The sequence below is a fragment of the Dendrobates tinctorius genome, unplaced genomic scaffold (genome assembly GCF_039654945.1).
Source record: "Dendrobates tinctorius isolate UK_male_01 unplaced genomic scaffold, ASM3965494v1 ptg000199l, whole genome shotgun sequence".
In the NCBI taxonomy this organism is placed as follows: domain Eukaryota; kingdom Metazoa; phylum Chordata; class Amphibia; order Anura; family Dendrobatidae; genus Dendrobates; species Dendrobates tinctorius.
In genome coordinates, this window is record NW_027361866.1 from 1,968,359 (window position 1) to 1,985,982 (window position 17,624).

At 43.3% G+C, this 17,624-nt stretch overlaps 1 long non-coding RNA gene across 1 annotated transcript in view; it reads left to right on the plus strand.

Annotated features, from left to right (window-relative positions):
- The first annotated feature begins 8,067 nt into the window (after nucleotides 1-8,067).
- Nucleotides 8,068-17,624, plus strand: part of LOC141056757 (uncharacterized) — a 32,111-nt gene continuing 22,554 nt past the window's right edge. Inside the window, exon 1 of the long non-coding RNA XR_012221928.1 lies at nucleotides 8,068-8,331. This is a non-coding gene — a long non-coding RNA (uncharacterized lncRNA). The remainder of the gene's footprint in view (nucleotides 8,332-17,624) is intronic.

Sequence of the window (17,624 nt, forward strand, 5' to 3'; positions counted from 1 at the left end):
ACCAATGAACTTTGGTCACAACTTAGCTGATGGTACCTTTAAATTAATGTTACATGTGGAAAGCCAAACCTTCTCTCCCACCTGAAAAATGTCTCCCAAGGCTCTCTTTTTGTCAGCAAAATATTTGTACCTCCCCTGGCCCGAGAGATATTACACTGGACTTCAGCCCAGAGGTTTTTTAACCGTTGAACGGACCCATCTACCCCTGGACAACCGGAATCCACCTGTGAAAACTCCCCAAAATGTGGATTAAACCCATAGTTAATCAGAAATGGGGACATGTTGGTGGACTGACTCACCCGGTTGTTAAAAGCGAATTCCGCCAACGGTAACGCATCGCGCCAATCCTCATGTCTGGCGGAGGTCAGACACCTGAGAAATTGTTCCAGGGATTTATTGGTGTGTTCTGTCTGACCATTACTCTCTGGGTGATATGCCGACGAGAAGGAGAGTGAGATGCCCAATTTCATACAGAACGCCCTCCAAAATTTGGCCACAAACTGCACACCTCTGTCAGACACCACATTCAGGGGTACCCCATGCAATCGGACCACATGCTGCACAAACAAGCTTGACAATGTTTCTGCTGAGGGTAATGCTGCCAAGGGAATGAAATGGGCCTGTTTAGAAAACCTATCCACTACCACCCAGATCACGGTATTGCCCCTGGAAGGTGGAAGGCCGGTAATAAAATCCATGGAAAGATGAGTCCATGGCCTATCAGGAACCGGTAAAGGTATGAGTTCTCCAGCCGGCCGGTTATGCAAGCTTTTGGAACGGGCACACACCACAAGCAGAAACAAATTTCTTGACATCGGACCTTAGTGAAGGCCACCAAAAACCCCTGGCTACAGCCTCTCTAGTGGCCGTGATACCTGGATGAGCACTCAGCCTAGACTCATGAAACTCCCGCAGAAGTCTAGGCCGCAATAAATCTGGATCAAACAATTAATCCCCTGGCTTGGTTGCCAGAGCTAGGGCCTGAGCCCTTAGAATTTCTTGTTCCAACTCAGATGAGACCCCCGCCACTACCACCCCTGGGGGAAGAATGGAGGATGGCTGCTCGGGGGGGGAGACACCGGGTCAAAACTTCTAGACAGGGCATCCGCTTTAGCATTTTTGGACCCCGGTCGAAAAGTAATGGAGAACTGAAATCGTGAAAAACAAAGTGACCAACGGGCTTGTCTAGGAGTAAGCCTCTTAGCAGATACAAGGTATGCCAAATTTTTGTGATCCATGACAACCGTGATAGGGTGAGCCACCCCTTCCAAAAAGTGCCTCCATTCCTCAAACGCCAGCTTGACCGCAAGAAGTTCTCTATTGCCTACATCATAGTTTCTTTCGGCTGAAGAGAACTTCTTGGAGAAAAAGGCACAGGGTCTGAGATTGGTAAGGGTGGCCAGACCCTAGGACAGCACTGCCCCCACCCCTACTTCAGAAGCATCCACCTCCACAATGAATGGTTTGGATGGGTCTGGTTGGACCAACACCGGGGCGGTCATGAAACATTTCTTAATAGCTGAGAAGGACTCCTTAGTGAGTAAAGACCAATTCTTTACATCAGCGCCCTTCTGGGTAAGATCCATGAGTAGTTTAACCACTTGTGAGAAACCTTTAATGAATCTCCGATAATAGTTCGCAAATCCTAAGAAGCACTGGAGCCCCTTGAGATCTCGAGGCTGAACCCAGTCAGCGATCGCCAGCACCTTCTTAGGATCCATACGAAACCCCTCACAGGACCCAATCAACCCCAAAAAAGACAGTTCCTGTACAAAAAACGAACAATTTTCCAATTTAGCGAACAATTGGATCTCCCCGAGTCTCTGGAGAACTGTCTGTAGATGTTGCAAGTGAGATTGGCTGTCCGGGGAATACACCAAAATGTCATCCAAATAAATAATAACAAAACGGCCTATCAGGTCAGAAAACACCACATTGATGAAATTCTGGAAAATAGCGGGTGCATTAGTTAACCCAAACGGCATTATCAGGTTTTCAAAGAGTCCTTCTGATGTAAGGAACGCAGTTTTCCACTCGTCCCCTTCCTGAACCCTTATCAGATTGTAGGCCCCCCGGAGATCTAACTTGGAGAACCATTGGGCCCCAGCTAGCTGTTTACATAAGTCTGGGATGAGGGGAAGCGGGTAAGTGTTCCTAACCGTTATCTTGTTCAGTTCACGAAAGTCGAGGCACAGCTGCAAACCACCATCTTTCTTCTTCTTATAGAAGAATCCTGCCACAGGGGACACAGAAGTTCTGATATGCCCTTTGCGGAGACTCTCAGCTATCTACTACTTCATGGCTTGGCACTGAGGCCCAGACAAATTGAACCACCGAGCCTTAGGTAACTTGGCTCCGGGTACTAAATCAATGGCACAATCATAGGGTCTATTCGGTGGCAGCACCTCAGCCTCACTTTTGAAAAAAACGTCTTCAAAATCCTTCAGGTACTCCGGAATACCTTCCAGACCGACAGACGACACAGATACGGATTTAACAGGGTTAACAAGGTGTCCCAGGTTACCACATTTATCCTTGCATCCCCATTGAGTGATCTCCCCTGTAACCAAATCAATGGTAGGATTATGGCGTTGAAGCCAAGGCATCCCCAGTACCAGTCCTGCAGGCAAGTTATCTAGCACAAGACAACTTATTTTTTCCACATGAGTGGAACCCACTTTTAGACAAAAAAGTTCAGACCTGCAACAGATACCGTCCTGGGTAAGAGGGGACAAGTCAATTGCCACAAGTTTAACAGGATCCTGAAGCCTAACTGTCCCTATCTTATTAAGAGTCATAATTTTGGTATCAATCAGGTTCACAGCAGAACCACAGTCAACAAAAGCAGTAGTCTGAACCGGACCATTACCAAGTTCCAGTTCCACCTGCAGCACCATTTTTGCACGTGAGGAAAATTGTACCTGAAGGTCTGGGTAGCCTCCTCGACTACTACCCAGACCTAGTCGTTTCCCGCCATCTTGGAGGATGACGGACAGGAGGGGCAGTCCTTCTTCCAGTGTCCAGATTCCCCACAATAGAAGCACAACTGCTTCTCCCGGCGGTGTCTTCTTTCCTTTTCCTCACAGGTGACAGCACTCACCTCCATAGCCACAGGAAGAGTCCGGGTCTCATCTCCACTGAAGAACAATGGTGTTTCCAGTTGCATAACACCTCTAGCCCGTAGTCTGCGATCCATGCGAACCGCTTGGGTCATGGCATCCTCCAGGGAGTCAGGTGGAGGATGGAGTGCCAAGGCATCTTTCAGACGTTCACACAGGCCCCTACGGAACAGCCCCGAAGGGTGGCATCACTCCAAGAAATCTCGGCTGCCCTACGTTTGAATTCAGTACAGAACCACTCGGCCGAGTGCTCCCCCTGACAGACACTCATCACCTTGTCCTCAGCCAAACGCACTCTATCAGGCTCATCATAAATAAGCCCTAAGGTTTCAAAATCGCATCCACAGACATTCTCTCCAGGGCAGAAGAGGAAAGTGAAAATGCCCAGGCTTGTGGGGACCACCTATGCAGGGACATAACCACACCCACCCTCTGTTTCTCATCCCCAGAGGAGCGGGGTCTCAAAGAGAAAAAGAGCTTACTGCCCTCCTTAAATGCTCTGAATTCATCTTTGTTACCAGCAAACGTATCTGGCAATTTAACCAGGGATTCGGGTGGGACTAAAATGACATCTCTATTCCCCACCTGCTGGAAGCCTGCAGAAAACACCCCCTGAACTGAGTCCGCAACCTGCCGATGGGACTGGGCCAGAGCTTGGTGTTCCAAAGTAAGCTTCTGTAGCGACTTAGTCAAGCATTTCACCTGCTCAGATAAAGCACACATTGCGTCCATGCTGCAGAAGTGAGGAGAGAAAAAAAAAATTCAAGGTCAGTTATAATGTCAGGAACACCGCACTGAACTTGCTCACTGAGCCAGTGCGCGTGTCCTGAGTAAAGCGGACTGTGCTCAAAAATACCTGTGGATCAGGCAGCAGCCGAGTAGGTGCGTACTTCAGAACAGCAGGACCTGAAGCACGTGACTGCTGGGGGCATGGCCTAAACTCCAGAGAGCTAGGATCTGCAAAAGAACTCCTAGCAGGGTAACTACGAGACAGACAAAGTTACCAAGGGGCATAGACAGGGAGGATAGTCTGGATGTAGCCAATGAGTCATACACAGAGATAGCTGCAAGGTACAAGAGGGGCGAGCAGAGAGTAGTCAGATCACAGGCAATGAGTCATACACAGAGAGGGTAGTGCAGTACAGAATTAACAGGCAAACTCACAACGGGGAACAGAACCGGGTCAGAACCATATAAACAAGCTATAACAACGAACAGGCACACAGAGGTCACCACATTCGGCCAAAGGCAAAAGTATAACTGACAGGGATTGGAGCTTCCCAGGGGTTTAAGAAGCTCTCCCATAACCAAAGAGAGGCCACAATCATTAACCCCAGGTGTGCAGGACAAAACCTGCACTGAGCTCCAGACATTAACCCCTGACGTGCAGCTCAAAAACCTGCACTTGGATCATGACAGCACTCTGAAAATGTCAATTTCAGGGTGACACTGAAAATTTTACTTTAGCTACCATAACCAACAATTTAACATATTTTCTGTGAGTGAAGTCGCAGTTATTCTATTAGCTTAAAATAAAATAAACAAGCAAAAAGATTCGTCTCACCTGTCCCAGCTTCCTTGACAAGTAGCGTCCTCTTTCTGCTCCATAGATAGAGCCGGGGATACATAGCAGATTTCTCTCCTCAATATATGTCATGAAGTGGAAAGGAATTTTAAAAAATCAACAGGAGATTAAGGAGGAGTTATACAAACAAAAGCCCCTGACAAATTAGTTCTGCTCTATCCATGATGTTCCACTTTTTCCACTTTATTCTTGCAAGACTCTCCATAAGGATTAGACAAAGATAGTATAAGATACAGAAATACTTATAGCAAATATAATAAGAAGAAATAGAGACATAAAGCGCCATGGAATAAATGGCAATAGAATAATAAATAATAATATTAATAATATATGGTACATAATTTGTGTCTTTTTGCAGATATTTGTCATCTTAGAAAGAAGAATAAAATTTGTTAGCCAATATGGATACAGCTGAGGATTTACTGCTGATATTTAGAGACTCATGTTGGCCAATAATGATGATATGGGAACGAATTAACCATGCATACACATCGGATTCTCCCCCTGTGGACTGGGGGCTTCAAAAAGAGGACTATGGCTTCCAATACTGGTATTTTAAATCCCACAATGAAAAATATACTGTGTTCTGGGACTCTGAGCACTCCTATTGGAAGGTGAAAACCCCTTTTGGACCAAGTCTATATTTCATCGGACCTCTGTTTATAGACAAATCAAAGAAAGGATTAAAAGTTCCTCCCTGCTTTACTGTCATTGATTCAGACACCGATGTTTTAATACCTATCAGGCATTTTAAAGTGCTGGACAAAATGTGTCAAATTTCAAATACTCTTGCTAATTAAACCTTTTACTCTGAGCAATGGTGAATAAAAATTATACTTTCGTTTAGTCAGCATTGCCACCGGTCCGGTGTCAAACCCGACATTAATGAAATGTGTAAATTTGTATTTCTTTTACTTGCAAAAGTGGTGACATTTTTATGCGGCAACAAATTTTAGTGTGATATGAAAAAAGTGCCATTTAGAAAACGTTAGCTGCCGTAAATTAAATAAAATAGAAAGGAAAAATGTAGCCCTTAGCAAAGCCATGGGTGGAGTGACCCATGACTTGGTTTGTAGGGCAAGCAGGGGTTAAAAATAAATATGGGTAGAAGCAGGGCTATGTGGGGTCAAAAATTTAGAGGGGTTGGACAGTGAGGAGGGGGATATTTTCATTTAAGCAGGGTTTCTGTTTGAGAAGGGGTGTTGGATGATGATGTCATTGTGTCATTTCGGCAAGTGGGGGTGAGGGGGTTCTTGGAGTTGGTGGCAAAATGGTGGTGGTGTTGTACATCAGGCAGATGGTAACCTCCCTTTATGTTTGGCTTTTGGTTAATTGCCTGGAGGATTTTGGGACTCTACCAGGTGGGGTCCCTGGGTGTCGGCGTTATGGAAAAGATTTTCTACCAACAAAGTAGCCCCGAGCCTGTGGCCGCAGCTGGGGGTAATGCTGGATGGTTAATTACTGGTTTCCGCCAGGTTTTGGAGCTTCAAGAACCGCCTTACTAAAAGTCATTTATTGCAATATTTGTTGATAAAAGGCCGATTTGGCCAATTTATCCAAAGAAAAAGGTGTTACGAGTGTTCATTTCGGGGAAGGTGTGTTCCGTGGGAGTGGGAAAGGGTTGTAAAAGGGGAGGTTGATATAAAAGGGGAGGTTGATATAAAAGGGGGTCCTTTGGAAGGATGAGTCTACAGTACCGTAGTCATGATCTTTCACGTGTCAGCACAGAATGACTGTTCAAACCAAGTACAGGTGTTCGGTGGACGTGACTGGCTTTTTGTTCAATTTATGTAATTGTCTGCACAGCAATTTGGGAGCTGCCTGCTATTTTCCTGCACTCTTCTACCAGACCAAACTGGTAGCATATGCTGCAATGTATTACATGTGGACCTGAGAGCTGTGTGGAAAATCCTCTATATGCACAAGCACATAAGCTACAATTGGTCTGTGTGTGGTCCACTATGCACACAACTGCACGCAAACCAACAAATCATTTCTGTAAATGTACTGTTATGCAACACCTGCTAAGTCCTCAGCCAAATGTAAATGCTGCCACTAGTCACTCCACAGTCTAATGTAAAAGTGCCGCACACTAATCTTAATAGCAAAGCAAAGCCACAAAATGAGGACTAAAAATCCTCCAAAAATTCAAGAATTAATACAGCATAAAAGGGATGGCAGTGCTTACCCGCACATGTCTCTGAACAAATACACACTCAGGATGCAGCAAACCCATGTACTAAAGATGGTGGCAAAACAGGTGCAAAATACTGATAAGACAACCACTCACAGCCTACCAATTCATGGAGGGGGTGACTGCTTAGTATATGATTGCACAGAAGAGGCTTGTATAGGGCGCTGGTACAGCCTATTAGTGACACCCATACTATTAGATCAGGTGGGCTGCCCAGCACTATCTAAATGCATTCCATTTGAACAAACACCCCAGTTTACAAGACTTAACGTGCTGGGTCTGGCTTCACCCTGAAAAATAAAGTGCAAAAAATATATGTGAGGCATTGGTCGATATTTTGGCCAGGGTATGAAAATTCGTAACCCACGTCAAGGGTCCTCACACTTAGAACGAAATATAGACTGGTTCACAGCACCTCAATAAACAAGTGGATATATAGGTTCATCACACCCATCCAGGAGCGCATGTCCTATCCAAGGAGTCCTTCTTGGAAAATTAAAGTCCATAATAATCAAAAAACAGCGCTCCACACATTGGTGAAAAGAAACTTCACATTCACATTTAATCTGCCTTCTGTGGCAACGTTTCGATCACAATGATAAAGATCATTGCGATTGAAGCGTTGCCACAGAAGACGGATTAAATGTGAAGTTTCTTTTCACCAATGTGTGGAGCGCTGTTTTTTGATTATTAGGGTCCTCACACTTAGTCCTAACACTAAACTTAATAGCAAAGCCAAAAAAGAGGACTAAAAATCCTCAAAAAATTCAAGAATTCTAGTGTTAGAACTAGCAAGTGTGAGGACCCTTGGAGCGGGTTGCAAGCTTGCATATCTTGGTCAAAATATTTATATGTATTTTTTGCACTTTATTTGGTCTTGCAAACTGGGATGTCTGTTCACATGGGATGCATTTAGATAGTGCTGGGCAGCCCACCTGATCGAATAGTGTGGGCATCACTAATAGGCTGTAAACCAGATACTGTGCATTACCAATGTGTGAACAGCGCCCTATATAAGCAGCTTCTGTGCAAACATATACTAAGCAATCACCCCTCCATGAATTGTTAGGTTGTGAGTGGTTGTCTCATCAGGATTTTGCACCTGTGTTGCCGCCATCTTTACTACATGGGTTTGCTGCATTCTGATAAATTCATTTGTTTCTCACCAGTATGACATGTCCTTGGACCCTCCCTACCAAGCCAATCAACAGCTGTAACCCGCCAGCACTGACCACAACTCCTTTCATGCTGATCTTCATAGTAGGAAGTCATTCATATAGATAAGCAGGCAGCACACAGATATAACCTTGGAAGGAGGCAGAGAAAAAATCCCATGCATTGATGATCCTTTCAAAGATAAAAACCCTGGATCCATTCAGTCCAGAGAAGTGAACAATGCATTTATTCTCTGCTTTATTGAATGACATGGAAAGGTTGGTCAAACTTTTAGACATTGTTGAACCCTTATGTTGAAAAAAGAGAATGGACCGCTCCTCCAAACATCATACAGTATATTGATCTAATGCCTCTAGGCAAAAATATATATATAGGTCAGCATGAGGTTCATTTAGATCAAACTGTATGAAGCCCACTGCCACGTCACGGCGAACCTCTCAGTGGGTCCTAACTTTTGTTGCTGCTTGTATATTGTCGCTGCTGCTGTGGTGGTTAGCGCACGACTTCGCTCCTTTAAGGCAACAAAAGTTAGGATCCACTGAGAGTTCGCCGTGACATGGCAGTGGGCTTCATACAGTCTAATCAATGTTAAACTAAGAACCTCATGTTCAGTTATTTATATTTTGCCTAGTTTCATTAGATCAATGTATGATTTTTTGGAGGTGGCGTCCATTCTCTTTTTTTGAGCATTTTTTTAAACCTTAGCACATGTTTTATCAGCTGTGTAATCAACAACTGCATCCTGTTTCAAAACTGCATAGTACAGATGTAAGAAATGCATTGTGTACACGAGGCTGAAATGCTTTTGTTCAGATGCAAATGCCCTTTGTTGATGCTAAACATTGCAGTTGTTTTTGGGACCTTTTCATCCCCTTTTCTTGATGTGCTTATGGAATAACAACAAACATTTGACAAACACTTTTCTCACTATGGACTCAGTACAGACAGAACAAAGAAATCATTTAAGAAAACCTTATAAAGAGCGTGGAAAGTTATTTGTGGCTCCACATGATATGCCGTAAATGTCCAATAGTTAGCTGACCCTCTGTATGGAGCCTGCCTATGGCTAGTTTTGCACACAATGTTTTTCAGAAAATACCCAGTGTTCTTTTGATGCTTGCCGAAATCCATGCAGATAAAAAATAAGCAAACAAACAATTCAGATATATGGAACAAAGTTTTAGACATTTCCAAGACGTAACTGCCACCTGTCATTATACTCTAGGCTACAGACTGATGGCCATAGATTCTTTCATCCGAGGGAATGGGGATGATTACGCAAATGACATTCTGACTGAACTGTGATACTGGCAAAATGGACAAGATGGAGAAATGTTCTGCTCCATCCTCTTCTCACAGTGTGCTACGGTTCTCTCATCTGTGACAATCGAATCACACTATACTGACACACAGATCAAACATAGGATGGAGCCCAAAATTTCTCCATCTTGTCCATTTTGCGAGTCTGTGGAAATTGGGCTGCACTTGGATGTCATCCAAGTGCTGTCCGATGTTTTCCACACATTTCAGTGAATGAGTGGCATTCGATTTCAAAGTGAAATTGCGTTATTGTGGCTGCCAGGTACACAGGAATTGGACAATTTATCTTCTAAGTATTCTCAATTTTTCAGATTTTCTAGTGCAGTAATGCAATTCAAATTACATATATTTCATGCTTACATGCTATAGAGCTACAGAGTGCTACTTTATGTGTTGGTTATATATGGAGATGGCTACTCTTAGTAAGCATCTGTTCACACCTCATTTCTGTTGGGAAGTGACGGTCAGTCTTTTGATATTTGTATACAGTGTTACTTTATCAATGAATATTTCTGTGATCTCTAATACTGCAAAGAGCTTTTAAAAATTTTGCAGGCCTCCATTTCTCAGACATACAGTGTTACAAGGACTGTGGACATTTCTGTGGTCTCTAAAACTGAGAAAAAGCATGGAAGCATTTTTCTGGACTGAATTTGATTGTCATCCATACATGTTTGCATTATCTATTACATTACCATGGAGTAAGAAAAAGGTTGCGCGGCACTCTGATAGAGTGGGGTGCACGAATAGGATACCACTCCAAAATATTCAAAGAAAAATTCGGCACTCCCAATTATGATGCAAAAATCAAGATTAAGGTTTTATTAATTATCCACTGTAGACAAAACTGTACACAAACACTGAAGATAATAGTTCTGAGGAAGGCCTAAGAATTGGCCAGAACGTCAACGTTTTGTCTACAGTGGATAATTAATAAAACCTTAATCTTTGATTTTTGCATCATATTTGGGAGTGCCGAATTTTTCTTTGAATATTACCGTGTAGTAAACTCACAAAAACTTCTTTGATTGCTGCAGGTGACCAATTTTTTTTTAATTAAAAATAAACTTGGCTTCAAGAGACCTAACCAGTAGCATAGCTACTGGGGGCGAAGGCGCAGAGGGGGCGGTCGCCCCAGGCCTTGTGCTCTGAGGGGGCCCACCCTGGAACTACACTACTGTAACTGTATCAACGTGTGCAGCACACCGATACAGTTACATTATGCGGCAGAGCAGGGCGAATCGATCTCCTTGCACTGCCGCCTGGCCGCTATGGGGCCTCTAAGCAGGCAGGAGAGGGGCTCGGTGCTAGCAGTGGGCCTCTGCCCATCATCGCAGGTTCAACTATATCGACTAGATGCCGATGCAGCTGACTGCAGTGACGAGAGAGGGAGCATCACGCTCCCTCTCCCATCATCCCTCTCTCAGCGTCTGACCTCACTGATGCCGATACTGACGGGGCTGCGATAACAACACCACTCGGCGCCCACGGTCCAGATGTTTGGGCGCTCAGAGCAGCTAAGGAACGAGGAGAAAGAGAGGTGAGTATTGGATTTTTTTGTGAGGCTGCATTATACTATACAGGCTGCCTATGGGGATGCATTATACTATGCAGGCTGCCTATGGGGATGCATTATACTATACAGGCTGCCTATGGGGGCTGTGTTATACTTTACAGGTTGCCTATGGAGGCTGCATTATACGATACAGGCTGCCTATTGGGGTGCATTATAATATACAGGCTGCCTATGAGGATGCATTAAACTATACAGGTTGCCTATAAGGGTGCATTATACTATACAGGCTGCCTATGGGGTGCATTATACTATACAGGCTGCCTATGGGGGTGCAATATACTATAGAGTTTGTCTATGGGGGGTGCATTCATACTATACAGGCTGCCTATGGGGCTGCATTATACTATACAGTCTGCCTATGGGGGTGCATTATACTAGAGAGTCTGCCTATGGGGGTGCATTATATTAGGATCTGCATTATACTATAGATGTTGCCTATGGGGGTGCATTATATTAGGGGCTGCATTATACTATAGAGGCTGCCTATGGGGGTGCATTACAGTAGGGGCTGCATTATATTATAGTCTGCCTATGGGTTGGTACATTATACTATAGCGTCTGCCTATGGGGAGTGCATTATACTATATGTAGGCCTATGGGGAGTGCATTATATTATATGGAGGCCTATGGGGAGTGCATTATACTATATGGAGGACTATACTGAGGATTGTCTGGTGCATTATACTATATGAAGTCTATCTAGGGGGCCATCATACAGTGTGGAGATTAGTGCTAGAGCTATCAAACAGTTTGGGGGATACTAAGGGGTCAGTATATATACAGTGAGGGGGCATTAGACTGTATAAGAGAGTATCATATTGTGTAGAGGGATCTTTAAAGGGGGGAGTCTCGGGACATTATTAAATGTAAAGTGGGCACTTATTGTTATATGGGAGCTCCGGCTACTGTGACTGTCAAAGGGGCACACAGGGCATTATTACTTTCTAGGGGAGAAAATTTGGGCACTCTTTTCTAGGGCACTTGTATTATTTATTATCATTATTTATATAGCACCATTGATTCCATGGTGCTGTACATGAGAAGGGGTTAAATGACAGAAAAAACTGACGGCACATCTAGAACTAGTCTGAATAGGTGCATACCAAAAAACAGCTTACATATCAAATAAGGAAATGGTTGCACTAAATTGCATTAACCCCTTAAGCCTCAAGGGTGGTTTGCACATTCATGACCGGGCCAATTTTTCCAATTCTGACCACTGCCCCTTTATGAGGTAATAACTCTGAAACGCTTCCATGGATCCCGGTGATTCTGACAGTGTTTTCTCGTGACATATTGTACTTCATGTTAGTGGTACAATTTCATTCAAATAACTTGCGTTTATTTGTGAAAAAAAACGGAAATTTGGCGAAAATTTCGTAATTTTCAAACTTTGGATTTTTATTCCCTTAAATCACAGAGATACGGCACACAAAAAACTTAATAAATAACATTTCCCACATGTTTACTTTACATCAGCACAATTTTGGAACCAAAATTTTTTTTGTTAGGAAGTTATAAGGGTTAAAAATTGACCAGCGATTTCTCATTTTTGCAACACCATTTTATTTTTACGGACCACATCACATTTGAAGCCACTTTGAGGGGTCTATATGATAGAAAATACCCCAAAGTGACACCATTCTAAAAACTGCACCCCTTAAGGTGCTGAAAACCACATTCAAGAAGTTTATTAACCCTTTAGGTGCCTCACAGGAATTTTTTGAATATTTAAAAAAAAATGAACATTTAACTTTTTTTCACAAAAAAAATACTTCAGGTTCAATTTTTTTATTTTACCAAGGGTAACAGGAGAAATTGGACTGCAAAATTTATTGTGCAATTTGTCCTGATTACGCTGATACCTGATATGTGGGGGGAACCACTGTTTCAATGCATGGCTGAGGTCAGAAGGGAAGGAGCGCCGTTTGACTTTTTCAATGCAAAACTGGCTGGAATTCAGATCGGACGCCATGTCACATTTGGAGAGCTCCTGATGTACCTAAACAGTGGAAACCCCCCACAAGTGACCCCAATTTGTAAACTAGATCCCCCAAGGAACCTATCTAGATATGTGGTGAGAACTTTGAACCCACAAGGGCTTCACAGAAGTTTATAACGTACAGCAGTACAATTAAAAAATCATATTTTTTCCAAAAAATGACCTTTTCACCCCCAATTTATATTTTCCCAAGGGTAACAGGACCCTAAAAGTTATTGTGCAATTTGTCCTGAGTACGCTGATACCCCATATGTGGGGGTAAACCACTATTTGGGTGCATGGCAGAGCTCGGGAGCGAAGCAGCGCCATTTGACGTTTTTGGCTGGAATTGAGATCGGACAGCATGACGCGATTGGAAAACCCCTGATGTACCAAAACAGTGGAAATTCCCCACAAATGACACCATTTTGGAAACTAGACCACCCAAGGAACTTATCTAGATGTATGGTGAGTACTTTTACCCCTCCAGTGCTTCACAGAAGTTTATAACGCCCCGGCGTGAAAAGAAAAAAATCGTATTTTTTCCACAAACATGATCTTTTAGTCACCAATTTTTTTATTTTCCCAAGGGTACCAGGAGAAATTGGACCCCAAAAGTTGTTGTCCAATTTGTCCTGAGTATGCTGATACCCCATACAGTGCCTACAAGTAGTATTCAACCCCCTGCAGATTTGGCAGGTTTGATAAGATGCAAATAAGTTAGAGCCTTCAAACTTCACACAAGAGCAGGATTTATTAACAGATGCATAAATCTTACAAACCAAAAAGTTATGTTGCTCAGTTAAATTTTAATAAATTTTAAACATAAAAGTGTGGGTCAATTATTATTCAACCCCTAGGCTTAATATTTTGTGGAATAACCCTTGTTTGCAATTACAGCTAATAATCGTCTTTTATAAGACCTGATCAGGCCGGCACAGGTCTCTGGAGTTATCTTGGCCCACTCCTCCATGCAGATCTTCTCCAAGTTATCTAGGTTCTTTGGGTGTCTCATGTGGACTTTAATCTTGAGCTCCTTCCACAAGTTTTCAATTGGGTTAAGGTCAGGAGACTGACTAGGCCACTCCAACACCTTGATTTTTTGCCTCTTGAACCAGGCCTTGGTTTTGTTGGCTGTGTGCTTTGGGTCGTTGTCTTGTTGGAAGATGAAATGACGACCCATCTTAAGATCCTTGATGGAGGAGCGGAGGTTCTTGGCCAAAATCTCCAGGTAGGCCGTGCTATCCATCTTCCCATGGATGCGGACAAGATGGCCAGGCCCCTTGGCTGAGAAACAGCCCCACAGCATGATGCTGCCACCACCATGCTTGACTGTAGGGATGGTATTCTTGGGGACGTATGCAGTGCCATCCAGTCTCCAAACGACACGTGTGTGGTTGGCACCAAAGGTCTCGATCTTGGTCTCATCAGACCAGAGAACCTTGAACCAGTCTGTCTCAGAGTCCTCCAAGTGATCATGAGCAAACTGTAGACGAGCCTTGACATGACGCTTTGAAAGTAAAGGTACCTTACGGGCTCGTCTGGAACGGAGACCATTGCGGTGGAGTACGTTACTTATGGTATTGACTGAAACCAATGTCCCCACTGCCATGAGATCTTCCCGGAGCTCCTTCCTTGTTGTCCTTGGGTTAGCCTTGACTCTTCGGACAAGCCTGGCCTCGGCACGGGAGGAAACTTTCAAAGGCTGTGCAGGCCGTGGAAGGCTAACAGTAGTTCCATAAGCCTTCCACTTCCGGATGATGCTCCCAACAGTGGAGACAGGTAGGCCCAACTCCTTGGAAAGGGTTTTGTACCCCTTGCCAGCCTTGTGACCCTCCACGATCTTGTCTCTGATGGCCTTGGAATGCTCCTTTGTCTTTCCCATGTTGACCATGTATGAGTGCTGTTCACAAGTTTGGGGAGGGTCTTAAATAGTCAGAAAAGGCTGGAAAAAGAGATAATTAATCCAAACATGTGAAGCGCATTGTTCTTTGTGCCTGAAATACTTCTTAATACTTTAGGGGAACCAAACAGAATTCTGGTGGTTTGAGGGGTTGAATAATAAATGACCCTCTGAATAAACTTTTCACAATTTAAAAAAAAATTAAACAAAGAAATAACATTCTTTTTTGCTGCAGTGCATTTCACACTTCCAGGCTGATCTACAGTCCAAATGTCACAATGCCAAGTTAATTCCGAATGTGTAAACCTGCTAAATCTGCAGGGGGTTGAATACTACTTGTAGGCACTGTATGTGGGAGAATACTACTGTATGGGCACATGTCGGGTCTCGGAAGGGAAGTAGTGACGTTTTGGAATGCAGACTTTGATGGAATGGTCTGCGGGTGTCATGTTGCTTTTGGAGAGCCCCTGATGTACCTAAACAGTGGAAACCCCCCACAAGTGACCCCATTTTGGAAACTAGACCCCCTAAGGAACTTATCTAGTTGTGTGGTGAGCACTTTGAACCCCCCAGTGCTTCACAGAAGTTTATAATGACCGGGCGTGAAAATAAAAAATCGTATTTTTTCCACAAACATGATCTTTTAGTCCCCATTTTTTTTATTTTCCCAAGGGTAACAGGAGAAATTGGACCCGAAAAGTTGTTGTCCAATTTGTCCTGAGTACGCTGACACCCCATATGTGGGAGAAAACTACTGTTTGGGCACACGTCGTGGCTCGGAAGGGAAGTAGTGACGTTTTGGAATGCAGACTTTGATGGAATGATCTGCGTGTGTCTTGTTGCCTTTGGAGAGCCCCTAATGTACCTAAACAGTGGAAACCCCCCACAAATGACACCATTTTGAAAACTAGACCCCCTAAGGAACTTATCTAGATGTGAGGTGAGCATTTTGAACCCCCAAGGGCTTCACAGAAGTTTATAATGCCCGGGCATGAAAATTAAAAAATCGTATTTTTTCCACAAACATGATCAATTAGTCCCCAATTTTTTATTTTCCTAAGGGTACCAGGAGAAATTGGACCCCAAAAGTTGTTGTCCATTTTGTACTGAGTACGCTGATACCCCATATGTGGGAGAAAACTACTGTATGGGCACACGTCGGGTCTCGGAAGGGAAGCAGTGATGTTTTGGAATGCAGACTTTGATGGAATGGTCTGCGGGTGTCATGTGCGTTTGGAGAGCCCCTGATGTACCTAAACTATTGAAACTCCCCACAAGTGACCCCATTTTGGAAACTAGACCCCCCCCCACGGAACTTATCTAGATGTGTGGTGAGCACTTTGAACCCCCAAGTGCTTCACAGAAGTTTATAACGCCCGGGCGTGAAAATAAAAAAATCTTTTTTTTCCACAAAAATGATATTTTTGCCCCCAATTTTTTATTTTCCTAAGGGTAACAGGAGAAATTGGACACCAAAAGTTGTTTTGGAATTTGTCCTGAGTAGGCTGATACCCTATATGTGGGGGTAAAACACTGTTTGGGCGCATGGCAGAGCTTGGAAGGGAAGGACCACCATTTGACTTTTTCAACTCAGAATTGGCTGGAATTGAGATCAGACGCCATGTTGCATTTGGAGAGCACCTGATGTGCCCAAACAGTGGAAACCCCCCAATTCTAACTCCAACCCTAACCCCAACACACCCCTAACCCTAATATCATCCCTAGCCCTAACCCTAGCCCTGGCCCTAGCCCTAACCCTAACCCTAATGGGAAAATGGAAATAAATACATTTTCTTTTAATTTTATTATTTTTCCCTAACTAAGGGGGTGATAACGGGGGGTTTGATTTACTGTTTATGGCGGTTTTTATTTTTGGCAGCTGTCACACGCTTTTTATTGTTAGAATAGTTTTTGCATCACCACATATTGAGAGCTATAATTTTTCCGTATTTTGACGCACCGAATCATGTGACATCTTATTTTTTGCGGAACGAGTTGACGTTTTTATTGGTACCATTTTCGGGCACATGACAGTTTTTGATCGCTTTTTATTCCGATTTTTGGGACGCAGAATGAACAAAAACCAGCGTTTCATGAATTTCTTTTGGGGGGGTGCGTTTACATCGTTCCGCGTGCGATAAAATTGATAAAGCGGTTTTATTCTTTGGGTCGGTACGGTTACAGCGATACCTCATTTATGTCTTTTTTTTATGTTTTGTCGGTTTTATGCAATGAAAACAATTTTATATAAAAAATAATTATTTTTGCATCGCTTTATTCTGCGAGCTATAACTTTTATTTTTTCGTTGATGATGCTGTATGGCGGCTCGTTTTTTGCGGGACAAGATGACGTTTTCAGCGGTACCATGTATATTTATATGCGTCTTTTTGATCGCGCGTCATTGCACTTTTTATTCGGCGGTATGATAATAAATCATTATTGTTTGCTTCGTTTTTTATTTTTAAAGGGGTTAACTAATGGGACAGTTTTATAGGGCAGGTCGTTACGGACACGGCGATACCAAATATTTGTACTTTTATTGTTTTGGTTTTTTTTTATTTCCAAAAAATGAATTTATTGGGGGAATATTTTTTTTTTTTTCTAATTTATTTGGCGATTTTTTTAAAAATTATTTTAACACTTTTTTTTTTTAAACTTTATTACATTGTCCCAGGTGGGACATCACTGTCCTGTGACAGATCGCTGATCTGTGACAGGTCATCGATCTGTCAGAGGCAGTGCAGCAGGCTTCCTCGTGCCTGTGCTTTG